This window comes from Passer domesticus, chromosome 12, assembly GCF_036417665.1.
Source record: "Passer domesticus isolate bPasDom1 chromosome 12, bPasDom1.hap1, whole genome shotgun sequence".
In the NCBI taxonomy this organism is placed as follows: Eukaryota; Metazoa; Chordata; class Aves; order Passeriformes; family Passeridae; genus Passer; species Passer domesticus.
In genome coordinates, this window is record NC_087485.1 from 16,537,333 (window position 1) to 16,558,731 (window position 21,399).

Below are 21,399 nucleotides of genomic sequence, written 5' to 3' on the forward strand. Positions count from 1 at the left end.
GTTTCACAACCACTTGTAAAGGGATGAGGAAAGGAGAATTAAAAAAAAACCAAACCAACTTTTTTTAAACAAGATTGCACTTACCATATGAAGGTGTGAATTACCATCAGAGGTTTGCAGTTAAAATATGTTTCCTCTGAAACGAGTAGTTAACAATGAATGTTCTTTCCTCATCTTTTGTTCCATGCAGTACTCTGAGAAAGAGAAAAAGCTATCCCTTCCTCAATAATAGTATTTAAACAGAATTCAGAACCTGAAACATGGAAAGCAAGATGGCTAACAGAGGACTAAATCAGCTGAGAATAGTGCTATAATGAACTTAATTACGTGGGGAATTTATAATTATTTTATATTGCTTTAAAAAAATCCAGTGTTGAAGACTCTGCAGGGAATGAATAGTCTCAAAATCAAACCACTAGTAACATTTAATACATGCACCCAAAGAACAATTATCCCCTTAAGCTTTTGTAAAAAACTGAGGAAAGAGAAAAACAGAGAAATAATACATTGTATATCATAATATAGTTGTGTGCTTAATTATAATTATTAAGAAGGAATTGAAAATCATCTGTTATCCCTCTCTGCAGTTTTATGCACATGTAGAATACTTTTTAGCTGCATTATCTTGTACATAAATGCACAAAGGCATTTATCAGCCCTTCTGTGTGAACAAAGGTGGGAATTAATAGCTCTTGTCCTCAGCTAAAGCTCATTTACTGTCTAAATCCAAGCAGGTACTAAACAGTGAGGGGCCAGATTCTGATCTGTGATGCCACTGTAGGTACAGAGTGACTCAAAGGAGCCAAAAGTGGTGAATCCTCATTTCACAAAGTGTAGCTCAGGTTTGGGTTTGGCCTTGGCTTCTGTGAGCTGCAGCAAGAGCGACTGCAGAGTGTTGTGCTGGGGAAGAGAAGTGTCCCCTGAGTGACCCCTCAGGTAGCTGGTTACACAAATCTGGAGCATTAACCTGTCTCATTTCTAAGGTTTCCTGGTTTGTCTCTGCCCACGGATTAGGCAGCTGCTCCTCTGCTTTATGGCAGTCCTGGGGAGGAAGAGCTGTGCATTCGCTTGCTGTGAGTTAATCGTGAGCTTAAAAAACCTACTCCCCATGCCCTTCCTCTTAAAAACACATATTGCCAATTTGTATTCACTCTTATCCTTTTTGAGTTCTGCATAGGCCTTGTGAGCTCCCCAATGACATCCTTGGGGTTTTTGCATCCATCCTAACATATGGCATGTGTGTGAATCTCTCCTCAAATTGATGGGAGTTTATGTGTGATTGGGAGCAGTTAGCGGGGTGAATTGCTGAATCATGGAACAATTATGGCAGGAATTCTCTGGTTTTTGTTTTTCTACAAATGATATTGTACTGTGTTGCATTCACTCCAGATCTTGGCAGGACTGCTGAAAAGTTAAGTTACAGCTGGTGCCATCTGGTAACTTCTGAAGCATGTTTTTGGTGCTTCATAATTCTTTGTTTATTCTTTACCTGTGACCTGATCTGCAGCCTCATAGAAAATACAGTCACCTTTCCACTGTTATCTTCCTTTGTCTCTCTGTTAAAGGTTATTTTCTTCAAATGTAGCAGAGGCTGACTTGGGGACAAGGTGCAGCTGCTCCCCCATGCAGAAAAAGCTGCAGGAATTCCCCTCAGATTCTCTGCTCCCACAAAACAGGCAAGGTTGAGGCCATGCTCTTGCTTTATCCTTGCCAGACAATTGTCTCAGTCACTGCCCTGGGAAATGACAGCATCCAGAGGAAAGCTAAACATCTGAATGATGTTAAAGGCAGCAGGCAAAAAATGCGGGATAAAAAATGATGCCAGTTTACTGAAAGCTGTAGACCCCTGTCGTGGGGCCCTGCTGAGCTAAAATCATTTGAGGCTGAAAAATATCAGGGGAAGCACTGCTGTGAACCTTCTCTGTGTCAGCTGCTTGCAGGGATGGGACACTGGGTTAGGAAGACCTTTGCTTTGTCCCCATGTAGCTCCCATTATGTTCATACATTGAAAATCAGCTTCTGAAATTGAACTAGGAAAAAAAGCAGAAATTAAAGAAGAGTCATCTGCCCATCTCTGTATTTAAACAGGCAAGGTTAATTGACAATTGACATGCATTTACAGTGCTTAGGCTGAGCAGGAACAATACTTGAGAACTGCATTTCTATCCTACATCCTTTTAACTTTCTTCTTTTTCCATTCATCTAATGTCAAATGAGTTTTTGAGTTCTTTATACAAGTGGTATGAAAAAGTTTCTGCCTCTCTCTCTCTTCCTTTAACTCTGAATTTAACCTCAACTTTCTTACCTGTCCAGTAACATCTTCCTGAATAATGTGCCAGAAGAACATCTCCCTGGTGCAGCTAACACAGAGCTGCAATCATGAAAAATGGGCTGCTATTCTGTAGAGCTAAGGCTGGAGTGCAACAGATGATCTTTCTCAGTGTGACAGTTTGCACAGCCACTGGAAATTCTGTCCTCCAGAATTCAGTTAAAGCACAGCAAAGCCTGCAGGAAAAAAAAAATACCCCTCAATTAAGATCTGGCAGATTTACCTCCTAATTTGTCTCATGTCCCACAAGTTTTCTGTGCCTTAAGTGACTTTAGACATGGGAGTTTTAGCAGTAATTAGCAAGGATTTGTGCCATTAGTCTCTGACACTTTCTTTGCAAAGCCACACAGACTTGGAAAACGGGAGCAAACAAATGGACAGCCCAGGAGTGAAAAATGTACAGCACACAGAGTTCACCTGCATAAAAGACTATTTCAAAAACTGTCTGGAAGAAGATTACAACAAATTACTCCCCTTCCAAGCCCCTCAGGTAGGCAGACTTATCAATCCAAAGGGTGAACTCTGAGGTTAAAATAATGTGATCTGAACTGCATGGAAGATAGATGGCTGCTTGGGAAGGAAACTTGGGTTGGAATAACTTGGATGGCCGAGCTGTTCTGCCTCATCTGATCCCACACACAGCAGGATCAACCTTACATACATGTCCTTGTTTGTCTGCCCACCTCCAGTGTGTAAGAGCTTCTTCCTAACTTCCATCATGTCCATTTGATGAAATTTTATAATGCTAATTTCCTTTTGCAGCATTATAGGATAATATCTGATTAGTGACTTTGCTGTTTTATGAACCTGGATAAATGCTGCCATAGTAACAGGTGTTGTGAGTGCTGCAGTCCAATTTGCATAAGAAATTTCCAGCCTAATGTGAGGACAGCATGGCTACCCCAATGCTAACTCATGGAAACAGGATCTGTGCTCAGTGTATTTCTTTAGGGCCTTTTACTGGTTCCAGAAAGAATGGAGAATTAGCATATGGTTCAAGAGCTGCTGCTGATGTAAGAGCCATCAAAAATTCTAAGACTAAATTTTATACTGCATGTAGAGTATAAACACAGTTTTTTTGGGTTGTGGGAAACAAGGTAGTCATTATTCCTTGTTAGAGAAAAATCAATTTTTGCAGTAGAGAAAGGAAGAAACAAGAAGGACATTTTGAGTATGGAGCAGTGAGTAAGCAGCCTCAGAAAAGAGAAGTGTGTGTGAGTCACCATGCCTCTCTAAACTCCCAAAGGTGTTATTTTTCCTTCAGATTTAAAACAGGCAGGGTTAATTTGGCTGTATGTTTGGCAAATGCATGTGTATTTGTCTCCTCCATTTTTCCCCTCACCCACTTCTCCATCCAGAAAGCATTTAGTTGTACAATGTGTTGTACAACATATATACAATCCCTGCACACCTTGAACATGCACAAGCCTGTGACAGAGTGCCCTCCTGCCTCCTGTGCCATGCACTGCTGCATCAGCCAGGCTGCAGCAAAGGAAAGTGCCACTGAAGGGATAAGAGTGGATTACAGTGAAAATGATGGAAATTAAAGCACATTTTTCTAACAAATTTTCCTAATGAATAATTCATTTCCTAATAAACAAAAGGGCTGCCAAGGACATGACAGATTGGGGATATAGCACTTGAGTTATTGGAAGTGGCAGACAGGTCACAACTTTTATTCATGTTAATAGCTAACCACCTGTCAGATAAATTGGGAAGCAGATACCTCCAGAGCAGAGCCAGCAGGCCCCTCTCAGAGCTGTGAGCAGGGACCAGGAGAGGAGCCAGCCTCACTGGCCATCGTGCTGGCAGCTGAAAGATGTCTGCTCCTCTCCCTTCTCACTATATCTCTGTGGGGATACCCACTGATTAGGAAAGCACTGGATATGCTGCTACTGGTTCTGGTAGAGACATCTCCAACCAGTCCCTACCTGCTTGAGGCAAACACAAAAATGCCTCTTGGAAGGGAGGGCATCACCTGCAGAGCCAAACAGTGACATGCACAGCTCTGCAGCCCAGCCTGGAAATGCACTGGTGCTTATCAAGCATTTGGCAGCCTCCGAGCTGCCCTCAGAGATAACAAAATCTGTTACAGATCTGAGCTAGCTGGACACCGTATGGCGCTTCTTATTTTGTGTTTGCAAACTTGGATGGGTCATAAAAGATATTCCAACACATTTTCCCATAGTTGGAAGGAAAGCCAGAACCTAGTTGAATTCCCAAAGCAAAGAGATGTCCCCTTCTTTGAAGTAATCCCATAGGTGCTTTCAGAAGAGGAGGAGAGCTCTCCATAGCTCTCCACTTAAATGAGCTGATCAGATAACTGATCCATTCCTAGCAGCTCTAATTTCAGCTTCTTCCTCTGCCTGACAACATTTGAACCTACCCTACCATTAAGGACTTACAGGATTGATTTTCATCTTGCTCTCCATTCTGTTGAAGCTATTTCACTTTACACAGAATAATTAAATACTCAGTAAGTCCCAGAGAAAGAGAACAAGAATGCAGATTACCCTGCAGCCCCGTGATTAGTACATTCTGACAGAAGCTGTCATCAGCTACTCGTGCCTACTGCTCCTTTAAAGGAAAGCCCTTTAATCCAGCATTTTCACTTGCAGGAGATGCTTTAAACCCAGGCTGGTGTGATGCCAGCTGCCATATCCATTCACTTCCAGGGATTTTGGTGAGACATTGTTCATGATGTTATTTCAAGAGCAAAGTTCTAGATTAAGCCCATCCTTCTATAAGTACCATGAGTGTTTCAGCAAGGACTCTTGGACACAAAGGAAGGAGCCAGACATCCTCAAAGCACTCAGAGGTGGTTCCACTGCTTTCTGAAAGTGTCTCTTTCTTCCCTCACCATATGAGAGGTTTGAGTATCTGCTGTCCTTTGCAGTTTGTTATAGCAAGATAGCAACTGTAGCTCTTTTTAGTATTTTCTCAAATTCTTTCAAAGTACACAAAGCACAGGTGCAGCCACAGCACTTTCTTGACCAGGGAAAGTTACTGGGAGAATAAAATGTGGTCGTGCTGGTAGCTGGATTTTGAACTAAGAGTGATCTTGCAATTTCATTCATGGATTAGTGTCCTGCTCTGCACAAAGGTACAGTCCCCAGTGGCAACAGGTACCCCAGCATAAATATTTAAACAAGTGCAAAGGAAAATCTGCCCCATTGTGTTCTTGTGGCTGTTTCTCAGCTGGGATGCTGATATTTTATGAATGTTACAACACTGCCAGATGATCAACATATTCCCAATGACACCATTTGCCAGTAAAATAACTACTGCTGCCTACAGAAGTGGTAAAACCCTCAGACTGAAGCACTGTACATAAAATCTCAGCATTTTTGTTTGCTGTTTCTGTGATTGATAGTAATAAACTTCACTTCCCTGGATGAGAGGCTTCTGTGTAAACACTGGCAGTGTATAATAAAAATGAACATGAAATTGTGCGTTCTTCACAGAGGCTTTTTCCAGTTTTTGATATGTGTCCTTATGCCAGCCTGGCTCTGGCATATTCACAAATTCAGATACCATATGTCGTTGTGATCATCTTCAGAACTCCAAACCCAGGCTCATTCTCTTGCACAGGCTCCTTTCATTGGGAAGTGCTGCTGCTGGGGCTGCAGCTGCCAAAGCCAGCGTGCACTGACTGATCTCATTTAGGGAAATGGGATCTGCAAGGTCACTTGGGATGGAGATAAAGACACTTTTATCCACCTGGATGCTGCTCCATAGGTAGAGATGAGGCAGGTATGTAAAGTGTTGGAGAGAGAGCTGTCACGATCCTCACAGATTTAGAGATTTCTCTGATTGCTCGGTAGAATTGAACTGATGATTAAAAATCTTTCCTCAGAACTGATTTAAAAATAAGCAAAATGTATTTGTACAGTTTGATTCTTTGTGTTCAGAATTTTGTGAAAAACGTGTCCAGATGATGAATATTTGAGCTGCAGAGAAAAGACTCATAAGAGCTCCCTGCACACACCTCTACTTCTGTCTATAGAGAAAGAGGGAGGGGAAGGGTGTCTCTAGCTCTGTATCTCCACCACCCCTCAGCCCTTCCTTTCCCTGTGTCCCACAATGAAAAGCGGTACCTGGGCACTGTTTGTACATCAGGACAGCACGGGAGGAACACCTGAAGCAAACCTTGATGCAAACAAGTGTCCCTTTCTATCTCATCTGGGATAACAGAAAATCCAAACTGCCTCCCTTGAGTCCTCTCTGGAGCTCCTCCTGGGGAAGTAACATTTTGCTTAGGGCTGGATATTCTCATATACTTAATGATTTCTAATTATTTAGCAGACAGGATTTGGGGATTTGGACTCCTTTGATAAAAAAAGGAAAGCTTTAAAATAAATAGAACTTCTATATTTTAACTGAAGAATGTTAGCAAGTTAATGCCTTGCTGAGTGACTATCATTTGCTGTGAATTGCAAAATACAGATGGAAACAGCACAATCTCCATTTTTGTTAATTGCTATTGTTAATGCTTTTTAGTCAGTACATGAATTTCAGTGTAAATAGCATTTTCTTTTGCTGCTAGCTTCACAGAATATTTGCATACAGCCATAAATTCCTTACTCATAAAAAACCTTATTAAAAACAATGGAAGATTATATGATGATAATACATCAGAGGCCTTTGCTAACAGTAGAGGAGAGCACAAAGGAGAGATGGCAAATATCCTTCTGCCTGCTCATCTCTCTTGCTACACTCACTCTTTCTTTTTAGTCTGAGTTTTTAAAAATATTATCTTTTTTTTTTTCTTTGGGAAAATTCAATAATTGGAAATACAATTTATCTGATAAACTTTATGGTTTCTTTCAACACTGACTTAGTGTGCTATCAGAAATGGATTTTGGCCATGTTTTTTTTTTCTGTATTTGCCCCTACTTTCCCTACAAGAAGTTCCATAACCTTCAGAACAATTCCTCAAGGTGCTGGAGCAGCACAGGCAGGTCTCCGCTGGCATTCAGGGCCCTGGAATCTTTTCTGGCAACATCATTTTCAAGCTCCCCCTTCCTTCTATCTTCATCCCAAATGGGTACTCTGTGCTTGCTCAGAGCTCGTCAGAGTGGCACCAAATCGTTTTTGCCCTGGTCCTGATCCCTTGTTAGCAATTCTGCAAATGGAAATGATGCTCTAAAGTAGGGTCAAATCACTGAGACATTACTATAATTCAGCTAATGGGATGATTATTTAATTACTCTTGTTTGTTCTGACTGCCCTGGTCTCTGCTTTCTGAGTATTATGTGCAGACTGTTTGCTCTTGTAGAATTAAGGTGGAGGAACAGAGCCCTTTTGCTGGTCTAGAAGCAGCCCCAGCATGAGGCATTTTTGTGTTTGTTGTGTTACCTGTGATTTTCATTGAAACAGACTTCCCAACTTGTGCCTCTACTGTTCTGTCTTTAACATATATAGCACTTTATACAATTTAAATATGAGATATCTGAGCTCAGAGGAGACAAAATTAGATAAAGTGATTCCTCAAAGATTCAGAAAGTCACAATTTAGAGGCAGATAATCTCAGAATTTAAAGTTTTTAAGCAAACTGCCTGTGATACTTACATTTGGAAAGGCAAAAAGATGGATGAGGAGACACAGTGACAGACCAGTATTGCAAACACTGCACCTAACCGCATTTAAACTGTTTTACTGTTCTGTTATACTTCCCTCTAGGTTCTTTTTTTTCTGCTAGGATGGGGGAAGCTGCACCTCAGCCTGAAGCTATTTGGTGTCATTACTTTTATTCAGGGTTTGCCATCTCACTTTGGTAATTATTAGAAGCTTCTGTGCTCTCAGGATCACACACCTTGTCTTGGGTGCTCTGACTTCCCAGTTTCTGATCCTTTCTTGATCCAAGTGGTTGTGGCTCCTGCCTAGCTTAACCAAGCCCAAAATACAGACTGTATTCCCAATAAATAAAACAAAAAATTATGCTCCCTGAGTTCTGTGGCAACCTGTTCTTGCCAGAAAGAAATAAATTAAAAACCCCAAAACACCATAGTGTTCACAAAGGCCATTGTCAAAATGATGGACTTTATGACAGATGATGGACTTTTATATTTTAAATAAAAAATATAAATCTGGAATTGAAATAAACTAAAATGTCTGATTGCTTGAGAACCCAAATCTACTACAAGTGTCTCCAGTTTTATAAACCATTCTTAAGTTAGAAGTGCAGGCACTTTTCATAGCTAGTATATTCCTTTCTTATAAATATTTTTCCATGTTATGCAACAAGATAATATGTTTTTAATGGGAAATTCAACAGGAATGAGTGGAATCTTTGCACTGAGAAATGCCCAGCTTAGTATGCAAGGGACAGCACTGTCTCCCATTCCTCTGAACACTTGCCATCTGGAACAGATGCATTAGTTGTGGCTGCAGTAATGACATGGTGGAGGAGAAGACCTTCCTCACCTCAAGATTTCACTATTACTTAATGGGGCTCCTCATGTGAGCAGAGTAATTGTGGATTCAGCCCAGTGTTTTACTCAGCTGTCATCTCCCCTTTTTCCCACAAGCTGCCCATCCTGCTGCACAGCCTGACGACACTGCAGCACGTACTGCACGAAAGATGTATTCCAAATAAAGTCATATTTGTGCATGACTCGGTGCTGTATTGATACTGAGTGCACTCCTAGAATGGTAATCTCCTATGTACAATATGTGTCTGAGGAGATCATGTCTTATTTTGCACACCGGGATATCTTTGGGATTGTTTATTATTCATGTTATATTTTAAACTGCTGCTGGTCTATGCAGATTTTAAATGTGTTTGTCATATACCATTAGTCACCGTGTGAAATCTCTCAGTGATAGTTAGTTCCTGAGTTTTCTGCAGCTAAGGAGAATTTAACACTGATTGATGGTAGATCACATAGCTGCTTGGCAGACTTTCCAATTTAGGGCAGGAAAATTGCTCTTTTCTTTATGCTCATTCCTCCTTCTGCAGGGGGACACAGATATATGTGCCAGGGTGCTCAGAACAGCCAGTGTCTGATTGGCAATACTGCAGGTCTTTTTTACAATTATGATTTTATCATTTTCAAAAAACGTGCTGAATGTCAAGTATTTCAGATGCAATTTTTAAAACCCTCTCTATTTACCAAATGTTGATGATATATCCCTATCATATTTCACACGCAAAAAATGACCTAACATATTTTTGCCTGAGGAAATGAGTGAGCTGTCAGCGCTTCATCCTTACCTTCTAATAGTCTCAAATTCTCAGTCCTCCAAAGGCTGATTATCTGTAGAGTGAAGATTAGCAGGAGAAACAAAGATATTGATTTGCTGTGTGCTGTCTGCAAATATTTCTCATTAACTACTGATTCAATCAAAAATAATAATAATATACGGGTTAGTCTTCAGTGAAATAAAGATGTGAGAAAAATCTCTTTCCCTTAACACTCACCAGTGGTGTTTTCAAAGACTATATTTTAAGATTTCACATGGAATGCATATGAAGAACTGCTATATGTATTTTTTAGTATCCACTTCCATTTAATGAAAAAAACCAAGATAAAAATTGTCATGTTTAAAACTAGAAAACTAGGTTTTTAGTTGGCAGTTTGGAACTGCCAACCATAATTTCTAATAAATTTAGTGATGATTTTGTGTAAAAATGACTTCTCTGTGGAAAGGTGTGCTTATTATTTTCAGCTGCCTGCAAAGTCTGAGAGCCCAGCTTTGCCACTTCGTAAAGGTTTACAGTTACCAGAGGTTTTAAACGCTGTAGGAAAGTGCTGACTCTGAGCTCTGTTCTGTAATGTGGCCAAGTACTCCCTAAAAACACACAGGGGGAAAAATAATTGCTAAATGATTGTTTCAAGAAGGAATATGAATGATGGCCGTGGCATTGCGTCGGTGACACCTCCCAAACAGAGACTGCACACATGGCAATGAAATCCAGTGTGCTCAGCTGGGCACCAGGGCCCAATTATGCTCCTGCTCTAGGGCTGCCCTGGGAGTTCTGAGCAGAGTGAGGATGGCTCCCACAAGGAATGAGGCAAGGAAGCTGTTCCAGCTCCTGTCCCAGCAAAGCCATCCTGTGGGGAGCTTGTTTTCAGCAGCTTCCCCCACGTCCCACACTAATGGCAGGCCAGTGCTGTTACAGCTTGAAATATATGCAAGCTCAGCTATGTAATGAGAATTACACCAGTTCATAATCGTTATCTTTTATTACTACAGACCCTGTGTGGGGTTCATAGAATTGCAAATCGAACACAAGAAATACTTGGCATCCTCTTTTTAAAATCAAAATTCTCTGGGTTTATAATGCTGAAATGAAGAAAATGGGAACCAGGACAATGGAACCCAGCATTAAAAATAGAGAGGTATTATCTTGATTGAATTTTTCTATTCTGTCTCAGCCAGCTTCTGCCCATTTCTTACATTTGTGCCTGTCACTATCTTTTCTGTAACTGCTCCTGGAATAATATTCATTAGATAAATACCTATTTCATCAAAAACACGTTCTTGGCATGAAGTTCATGAGTTTTCTAAAGTGCATTTATGACATTTCATCTTTTAACATAAAATTATCTTGATCTCTACAGCATGTAAGGTCTCCTACACTTCCTACCAAGGCTTAGGAGCTGTCAGCTTGCAGTGGAGCAGGTCAGGAGTAAGAACTGATCTCTGGTCACTCCACGGGCACTGGATCTAATTACAGGGATGGTAGACAGGGGTTAAAGTCACCTACAGCTCCTCAGATCTCTGGAACTGGTGGCAAAGGCAAAAGTCAGTGCTAATTAAACCAGGCCAGTGCTTCAAAGAGTCTTACTGGCTCCTGGAAGGTAGGAGGTGAAGACTTTGTCCAGCAGAAATGAACTCCTTAAATCCTCATCTGGAGCAAATAGGCTGGGGGACAGCTATCCAAACACATAAATAATTTCTGTGTGTATTGGGAGATCAACAAATATCAGTGACTGGTCTGCTTGTCCAAACCACCTATTCCTGCAGCCAGGATCACACAGTTTCCACTATCTGGTGTCAATCTTTACTGCTCATGTCAAACCTCAGAAAAAAACCCCAGAACTGATGATAACTGTGCCCTTCCCAAAAATCCCACCAAACCCAAGACATTTACAAAAATATCTTGCCTAGTAACATCAGTAATGCTGTGTTTTGCTTGGTAAGGTTAATATAAAATGATGTGTCTGATTCAGCCAGATGTGGCAGCTCAGGAGTTGGTATGACAGGTTCAGACATGTTAGTGAAGAAAGAAAAACCAAATCAGAATCTTCAAAAAGTATTTTATTTACTTGATGTTTTCACAGTTCTGAAAAAGGCCAGAATATGTCATATTCATATTTGCTACGGATCTAGTTCCATACTGGATGTAAGTTTTTAGTTCATTTTTTGGAGAATCCTACTCAGCATGAGAGTACAAATAGAGAGACAGACAGACAGTCAGAGAGATCCTCAGCTCCAGTGATGCTGACTGTAACACAAACTAGAAGATCCAGCCCTCAATTTTCAATACCCATTGACTTAAGGATCCAAATATTTCATCTATATTATAGCCATGATGATCTGAACAGGGAGAAAAAGCAAACAAGAAGTAGGAATATATTGCACATACCATGATATAGAATTAACCAAAGACTGAATCAGCATAATATCCTCATTTTTTCTGCTATTTAATACTTTTATAGTTGATTTCATTTATTCTTTGATTCTTGATTGATACTTGTAAGCAGGTAAACAATGACACAAAAAATAGCAATTCACTGAACAAACTGTTTTCTGGCAGCATCAGGAACCTTGCAAGGCATGCTTTGCAACAGAGGTAGGAAAGCTCCAGTAAACTTCAGGATGAGGCCAGGTGGAAACTCAGTTTAAATATTATAGTTTTAGTCCTCTGAATAAGTGACCTAGTAATTACCAGGCAATTTCATGTGTGGACATCTGGGTTAATTACATGCATTAGCAAAATGGAGGTTTGATCATGTCCATCAAATGAAAACACAGTCCTGAGGTGGCTGAGTAACTGGTATTTCATTAAACTTGCTGGTCTTGACTGGTTCTGTGTCTTCTATGATCCACTCCCAGCCTTAGTCCAAACCCTAAAAGCTAGCTGTCAAAAAGAGAGAATACCTTAGGGAATACTCTCAGGATAACGAAGTTAAAAAAGTCTGTAATGAAAATCGTGAGGGTTGGAGATGAAGTTTTCTTAAATGAGTAGCAGCACATTATGGAGTGAGCTGTCAGATAAATTTTTATTTGTCGCCGTGATTTTAGATCCTACTGCAAATAATTTATATATCTATTCACAGAAGAAATCTACCATCATCACAGATAAGGAAAAACAAACAAAACAGAAGGAGGTTTTATTAATACCAGTTTGAGGTACAATTCTCTGCAAGTTTTTCTTTGACAGCAATCTGATATATTGAACATTCAGATAGCAAAAGTATGAAAATATGGATACTTATCCAAACAATAATCCAAACTCTTTGATGCCACTGCTGCTCCCATATTTGAGAGACTCAAAATCAAAAATATGAAGGTTGTTTTCTCCCTAAATTAACTTTAGCAAAATGAATTCATCATTTGTCTTATTTTTTTCTACAAAATTAGAAAAAGTATTTTATTTGTAATGACTTTCCTCTGACAGTCTATTAACTGTAATGAGTACCTGTGTTTTTCACATCTGCAGACATGAAACTTTGATACTTGTTGAGCTTCTAATGGGTCTCTGAAGCAAAAGTGGCACTCCATGGAGGAATTACACAATATTAGGATAAACATAATGAAATAGTTCTTCAAAAGTATATTAAGTTGCACAGGGCTGAGTTTGCAATACTCTAAAATGAGAAGAAAGATCTCTTCAAATATGAATAAGTGAGAGATTATCTGCAAGAGAGGGAGAAGTTTAACTACAAGCACAGGTGCTTTAAAGCACAAATCCATCCCATTTAGCTCTGGCGCATCTGTTTTGTAATAAATAAAAAAGAGAAGCAAGAGAAAAACCCATTAAAGTTTCATATGAACCAACCTCTGAAGAAAAAAAGGCATTTGTTTGTAAACTACTATCACATTAACAATGGAGGCCAATTGAGAAAACCTGCAGGTCTGACAGGATGATTTTAAACTAAGAGTGTGGAATTGTTTATTAAGATTTTGAGTGACAGTCTAATATATTAAATCAGTTCAGAAGATTGTAAAATGCATTAGCATTAGCAATTTAATACCTCCAACAAATTTAACTGTCACTCATGGCATATCTGTCCTTGTTAAAGGGAAAAAATCCTGAAGCGCCATCTTTGTCTTGATGGACAATAAAGTTAGGAGAGGAAAAGCCTTTCTCTGTACACTGGTGATGAGAGAACTGTGTTACATTTATCATAATTAACTTTCACAGTTGGCAGCATTTTTTGGCAAGTGTGTTATTTGCTCAAGCTTGTGAAAGAAGTTTTAAGAAGTAATCATTGGAGCCAAGCCTTCGCTCGCAATCGTTTCAGGGCTGGATTTTAATCAATTTAGAAACGTAATTCCATGCCAAATGTGTACACAGTTACTTTGATTACACACAGAAATTGGGCAGTTTCATAGTCAACTAACTGATTGTAAGCAGTTGGGTGCAAAACATCTCGTCTGAATGAGCACTTTTTAATAACCTTATCTTACAGCCATGTGGGGAACAATATGGCAAACTTCTTCCAAAAACCAGGATCTTTACAGGAAATATTTCCCACTTCCAGTTTTATTCAGGTGGATAAACTTTCTGTGTCTTGTTATATTTTCTTAATTTTAATTGTCACTATTAATAGAGCAAAAACTAAGCCAAAAAATAATTAAATGCAAAAGGAGATCCATCAAACTCTGTGTGATGACTTTGCAGTGCAGAAGCGAAAAGGATCCCAAATGTATTGTCCAGAAGACTCCAATACAGGGTTTCAGCACAGAGAACTGAGCAGAACTGTTCTGAGATTGGAAGGAGCAGACAACAAATAGCCAAAGGATTGACATGAATTCCCTGGATGGGCAAAGCACAGAGTTCAGGCTGCTGCAAATAACACTCCTATGTTCTTCAGGAGTGCTCAGACAACAGCTGTGTGTCTGTGAAAATGCTCCTGAATCTTAATATTTGTGTGATATCCATATAATTATTTCACTATTGCTGTCAATTTTTGGATGGTCCCATATTTGAGAACTTTCCACTCAGGGAGCAGCAGCAGAATCCCAGTTCCTTTGGGGAGCAGGGATGGAGAACATGAGCAGCAACAAACACACAAAATGAATAGTTTGCTTAATAATAATCAGGATTGACAGGTTAATCAAGTCACTGCCTAAAAAGAAGTCACATTTGTGACTATAATTTGAAACAAATGCTTTAATTGCCTCTTAGAATAAACGGCAACAACATAAACAGAGCTAGAAGAAACAGGAGTAATATTAAATAGTTTACTTGGTGTTTTGCTACCATGACTTTCAAACTACACTTGTAAAATTATATCTTGGGGCATTTTGTAGGTAAAACACAGAACACCAGGATGTGACAAACTGTGTGGAGTGAACAGACACTTAGAGCAAGAAGAAGTTCTAACTCCTCCTGTGCAGTGGGCAATCAGGAGAAGCTTGCTTGGTGCTGCTTGGACTGTGTCCCATCATGAGCTTTGCAGATAAAGAATCATCCCATGAGCTTCTTTTTAGTAAGAGAGTGAATCAGAGTTTTCCCTAAAACCATATTTTACAACTAAAAATGTTGATTAAATATTTATGTTTTCTTCTTTCTTTTTTCCTACCAGCAGCTAAACACAGAGCAGCGAGAGAAATTGTGAAGTGGCAGGTTGTTGTTCAGCTGTCAGTTAAAGGAGCCTTCCAAATGAAGCTGTTTCAAATGCCTGCTGAAGCCCCCAGCCAGCTGACTGCTGCAGGAAAACTGGGGATTGAAACCCTCCCTGGGAGCAAAACAAAGGCCACGACACACAGTTGGGTGTGGTGCTATTTCTGAGATGCAAGGAGCCCTCCCAGATGGTGACAGAACAGAAAATACTTAAATTTGTCCCTGAAAGATGTACCCAGTGTTAGATACCCTTCCTGGTGATGCTGGAGTGGGCAACAGCAGCCAGCTTCCAGCTGGAGAGCTCCCAGTGTCTCCTGGGGCTGCTGGTGGAGCCTGGTCCTGCTGGGGCAGGATCCCCCGGTGAAAAGCCAGCCTTCCTTCCTTCCTTCCTTCCTTCCTTCCTTCCTTCCTTCCTTCCTTCCTTCCTTCCTTCCTTCCTTCCTTCCTTCCTTCCTTCCTTCCTTCCTTCCTTCCTTCCTTCCTTCCTTCCTTCCTTCCTTCCTTCCTTCCTTCCTTCCTTCCGACACTTCCTTCCTTCCGACACTTCCTTCCTTCCGACACTTCCTTCCGACACTTCCTTCCTTCCGACACTTCCTTCCTTCCGACACTTCCTTCCTTCCTTCCTTCCGACACTTCCTTCCTTCCTTCCTTCCGACACTTCCTTCCTTCCGACACTTACTTCCGACACTTCCTTCCGACACTTCCTTCACTTCCTTCCGACACTTCCTTTCTTCCTCCCTCCCTCCATTTCTCCCTGCTCTGGCAGGGCTCCCCAGGCAAGCCCAGCCACCCAGCTGGGTGTCTTTTGTCCCTCTGCTTATTAAACCCTGCTTCTGAGTGCACACAAGGAGTCTGAGCAGCAAAGGGCAATGGGGAACTGGAACAATAATAATAATAACAATAACAACAAGTCCTTGTTCTTGTTGTTGTTCTTGTTGTTGTTCTTCTTTTTGTTCCTGCTCTTGTTTGTTCTTCTTCTTCTTCTTCTTCTTCTTCTTCTTCTTCTTCTTCTTCTTCTTCTTCTTCTTCTTCTTCTTCTTCTTTTCTTCTTCTCCACCTTCTTCTCCTTCTCCCTACTGGCTTTGTCCCCTCCCTTATCCCGTTGTCCCTGTAGTCCCACTACAGCTGTCCTGGCCCAGCTGAGAGCACAGCACATGGACAGAAATCCACGTGTAACACCAGGCACAGCCAAAGCCAGCCCTTCCCCTGAGGAAAACACCCATCAATCTTCAGCCTGAAAAGCGTAAAAACAGCAACCACTGTTAATATTGAAGAGTGTACATTTCCAGCTGATTTGTTTTCCAACTTCTCTCTCATTTTACACCCATTTTACATTTTACACTCATTTTACATTTTTGGTTAACTCCACTTAAAGTGCATTTACTCAGGTGGAAAAAGAAAATAAATCTATGTTCATTCAAGTTCCTCTTGGAAGAATTGCTGTCTCTAAACATTCCCATCTTGGATACCACAATTAATTCTTCATACTTCCTTCCCTTTTCATGTAGCACGATGAAAAGGTAAACTGTAAACCATGGTTTATTTGGAAAGCAAAACAACAGCAACTAAATATCATTGACTGCAATTGAACTCTTTAATCAGTTCTCTTTTCACCTCTGCTCTTCTTTCTTTTCTTACTTAAAATATGGGATTCTTTTCAAGTTTGCCAACTCCATGTGTGTTCAGCCTCTGGATGAAATAAATCCATAAGAGAGGTATGAAAATCTGGGAATAGGAAATCCTTCCTGTAACTTCCATTTTGCCATCAGATGTACGAGTTTGGTCTCTCCTTTCAATTATAATTACACGTCGTCTTTCTTTGAACTCCTGATGGTTTTTCCACTAAAGAACATAAGAAAATCAGGTTTAGTCATTGTAAAACAGCCATGTATTTAAAAAGGTGTGTACTTCCTACATGACTTTTTAATCAAAACCACCATTAAGAGGCAGTTTAGAGAATTGATGACTTTTTATAACTTGATCTTCAAGCTGAGCAAAATCTTCTGCAAAATGTAGATTTAAAGACCTGAATAATTCATTTAATCTGCGAAACATGATTGAAACCATGTTTAGAAAGAGCTGCCTTGGGCCTCCAAGGCCAAAGGGAAACTATTACATTTGAATCAGTTTGATTTTGTACTTCCTTGAAACATAAAGTGTCAGCATGAGCACGGAGATAACAGCAAACCCTCGCAGGGGGGTTGTGGAGATAAAGCCCAAAGATTGGGATGTGCTTTGATAGTTCAGAAATAGGGGTCAAAGGAGTGCCTGAGGAAGGCAGGTACATCCAGAACAGAACACCTTTAATACATCTTTTAACTGTGCTGCATTTCTGGCGAGGTGGAGAGAATTCAGGTGGTTGAACAGTTGTATTCCAAGAACAGCTGAAATTCAGTTTGGAATTGGAAACTCATCCCATGCCTGTCACTCAAAGGTGTCAGGACTCCCAAAAATCATTCTATTAGCAATTAATTAGAGAATTAAACAAATTACTTTCCATTCTCCAAAATAAAAATGCTTAGTGTTGGGGATTTTTCAAGTATGCATATATGATTTATAATATAATATAACATAATATAATATAATAATCAATGCAATACATTAAAATATAATATCATTTTAATATAATACAATATAATATAAAACATAGAATATAATATAATTAATATAATATTATATAAAAGTAATTGTGAACCATGTCTTTCCCCTCCAACTCCTTTTTCCTGCTGCTGTTTTAATTCCAGGTCATGTACAAGTAGCTGAGTTTCTCTACACTGCTCCAGTCCCTATGATTCCATCATTCTCTAATTAACAACTTGGTGGTTTGGTAACAGAAAAATATTGAAGTTTATAGAAGTGCTGAGCTTATTCCTCTCACAACACATCACATTTAATTTGCTTGTTCTGGAAGGTAGAAGAAATTGAATGTGCAATGTAATTTGGGCAAGCTTTGGAAAGTGAATATTTGAGTTGCACTCAACTGCTGGTTATTTTTCAAGACAAGTAAAAATGCAAAAAAAAAAAAAGCAGCACAACAATACATTGTTTGAGATCAGCTAGCAAGTCTTAAATGAAAAATAAAAGTGCAAAAAAAAGATACATACCAATAAAAAGTGAAGTGTCCTGAGTGTGCAAGGTAACATATTTTTCAGGTTTGCTGATGAGTATAAATGTCATGTTAATCTAAGGAAAGCTGGTGGGCTACAAAGGCATTCCAAGGTGATAGGTGATGAATTTATTTTTTCCTTATTCTAAAAAATGCAGCCCGAGCAAATGTGGTTCCAAATGATCTCTTCTTGAATGATCTTGTTTTCTTTTTGAGTAAGCTTGTTCTCCTCATATGGACCAGGTGCCTTAGAGGAGAAGTGGCATCCAAATGATACCAAAATTCCTCATTACCACATTATGCTCTTAAACTAGTGCTAATTGTTTCTGCAGACTGGACATACAAGAGCAATCAATAAGGTCTGGGAGACACTCAGAAATTAGAGAAAACTTCAGATTTTCAGTGATGTGCAATATATGGAGACACTGAAAAAAATTAATTTAATGGCAATTCCGTTAGTGTTTGAAGGCAACTTTGTCTCTTGTAAAGAAAAGCAATATTTATAACCATAAAATATCACCATACTAGTTGAAACTGTATTTGAAATATGGAAGTTAAGTCACATGATGGAATTCAGCAACTCCCAGAGTTTGTTATTTCTCTCCACTGGGCTCAGCATTATGTTCTCGGGGGGAAAATGAACATTGTTCTGCAATACCCCAAAGAGGAGAGGTACAGTAATTTCTGGTGTATGGCTGTGTGTTTTCACTTTAAGCGTTGGAAAAGCCACCCAGTGCATAGGATGTGCACCTGGGGGATATTTTAGCAATCGGAATAAATGAGACAAAACAAATACCCCTCTCCACCTGTGAGCGCTTGATGTTCACCAGTGAATATTTTCCATCAATTTGCTGTGGAGTTAAATCCCCCTGCTAGCCAAATGCTCCTGTGGAATTTTTTTGTTTAGACGAGAAGATATTTTGCTGTAGTTAAAGTAATTTCAAGGAAAAGCTGCCTGCTCAGAGAGCTGGTGCTCCACAACCCACCCTGCAGAGGTCCACGCCAGCAGCAGGGCCACCCCAGACCCCTGGAGTTATCAGAGACCCCCCTGTTATCAGAGACCCCCGACAGCCTCAGCCAGGCTCTCCAGCAGCTCTTCCAACACCTGCATTCTGAGCTGCTGAAGCAATCTGTGAATTTTCCCAGGGCTGTTCATCCCTCCCCACGTGCAAACCCCAGGGTGCAGCAGCTCTGTGCCCCCCACAGGGCAGGATTTTTTAGCAATATTGTTGTTCTGAAAGTGTTCTTCCTGCCTGATGTGTGTGGCTGCACAAAATGGTTCCAATTAGATTCTGGTGGCAGTAAATAGCACTTTTGTAGTCTTACTGACAAATATATGTCTTTGTTGGGGGGGTTGTTGTTTCCTAGAAGATGACTTTCAGACAACCACAGATATTAATATAGCAACACAACAGATATTATGGATTTAATTCAGTGGTTTGAAATATATCAGCCAATGTTAATTCCCACATCCCTTTCCAGTCCATTAAATACTCTATTTTTTAATTGAAGTTATAATATTTATTTGCTCATTCTCACCTGTTTTGGTATGCTACATTTCTTCAGTAATTTCTCTAGTGATTTGTGCTTGGATTATTTTATTCCTTCCATTATCTCTGATTTAATTGTCCCCTATCATATAGAAAAGACTGCGTGCCAATTTCAAGTTGGTGTTACATAATTTAGATTCAACTTTGTTTGGAAAGTTTCCCAAGCAATGAGGTTCTCATTATTTCATAGAAAATATTAATAACCATACCATCTTATCAAAAAACCTGCCATCAATAAACAGATGCCAGTGCTCAAGGTTTTATTTCACCAGTTTGGAATTTAAAACTTCTGTCAAAAAGGAATTTATTCTTTTCCAATGAAATATATATTACCAGCACATTAGAGTAATCTTTCCATAGGTTGTAAAGTATATCATTTAATGGCTGAAATATTTGTTAGTTGAAAAGTGCATCCAGCCTCAACACAACGGGGCTTTGGCTATAAATCTCTGCTTAATAACACTCACTCAGGGGAGGAGGTCTGGGCTTGGATATTTTCATTTCACTGATTCTAATTTTTGCATGAACCATGTGAGGCTATTTGAGCTCATAAGCTCTAAGTTGGTGCTTTAAATTCATTGGTGGTTGCAGCAATAATTCAGCTAGGCAGGGCATCTGATCAGAGATCCAGCAAATGCCACAAATTGCCAGGTTTTCACAGAGCCAGTGGGGTACAGAAGCCACCCCAGGCTCCAGCAGCACAAAGCAGTGTGTGAATTACCCAGGACAAAGCTCATCTCCTGCCAGGAGCAGGAAGAAGTTCAGCCTGTGGTGTTGTCTCAAGGCAGCAGTGCCACGAGAGGAATGCCAATGAGATGGGGATGGATCTGCAATCTGCCCACACCTGGCTGCAGCACCAGCCCCTGGCCTTGCCAGCAGCTGGGAAATGCTTTTTAAACCCAGCCAGGCACCCCTGAGCCATTTCTTCATCAGGAGAGGGCAGGGGAAGCACTTCTGCATGGGCATTCAGGGGTGAGGTCTTATGACATCAGTGCTCCTAGAAAGGTCATCTTTGTTTTTTGACAGTCCTAAAAATCAAACCACAGTGCTCCTTCCTATTAAAATAATGCTAAATTCTTTTCAGTTCTTGGGAAACAAAAAGGAGCATCCTCTCCCCCTCGATGCAGTTACAAACAGTCTCTCAGGATATGGCCTGTGGGCTGACTAGATCACACACAGCTGCTCTTTGCAATCTCAGTTACTCACAAGAACTTGAAGTGCTAATTCTGCCATTTGAAATTTATTGCAGAGTTTAAATCTGCTGCATGTTGTTCAAATCAAGGGGCATTTATACAGATCTTAGTAAAGACTGGGATGAGATCGTAATATTCACATAAGGGCAGGATGGTACAATGAATAGATTTGCAAAGAGAAGGTGATTTGAGAAAAAGACATGTCATGTATATATCCACATCTACCAGGGAAAGTTAGTTTCCTGTGTTGTGATACCCTTTCTAACACAGCTTTCAATAAATCACCATATTTCAATAACATCTGCAAATCCAGGAACATTGTAATTCCAAACTGACAGATCAGTAGGAGGCTAAAAGAAAATAAGAACAATAAATTAAAAAGGGAGACATTATGGAATTGCACCAGATCCAGATTGTAG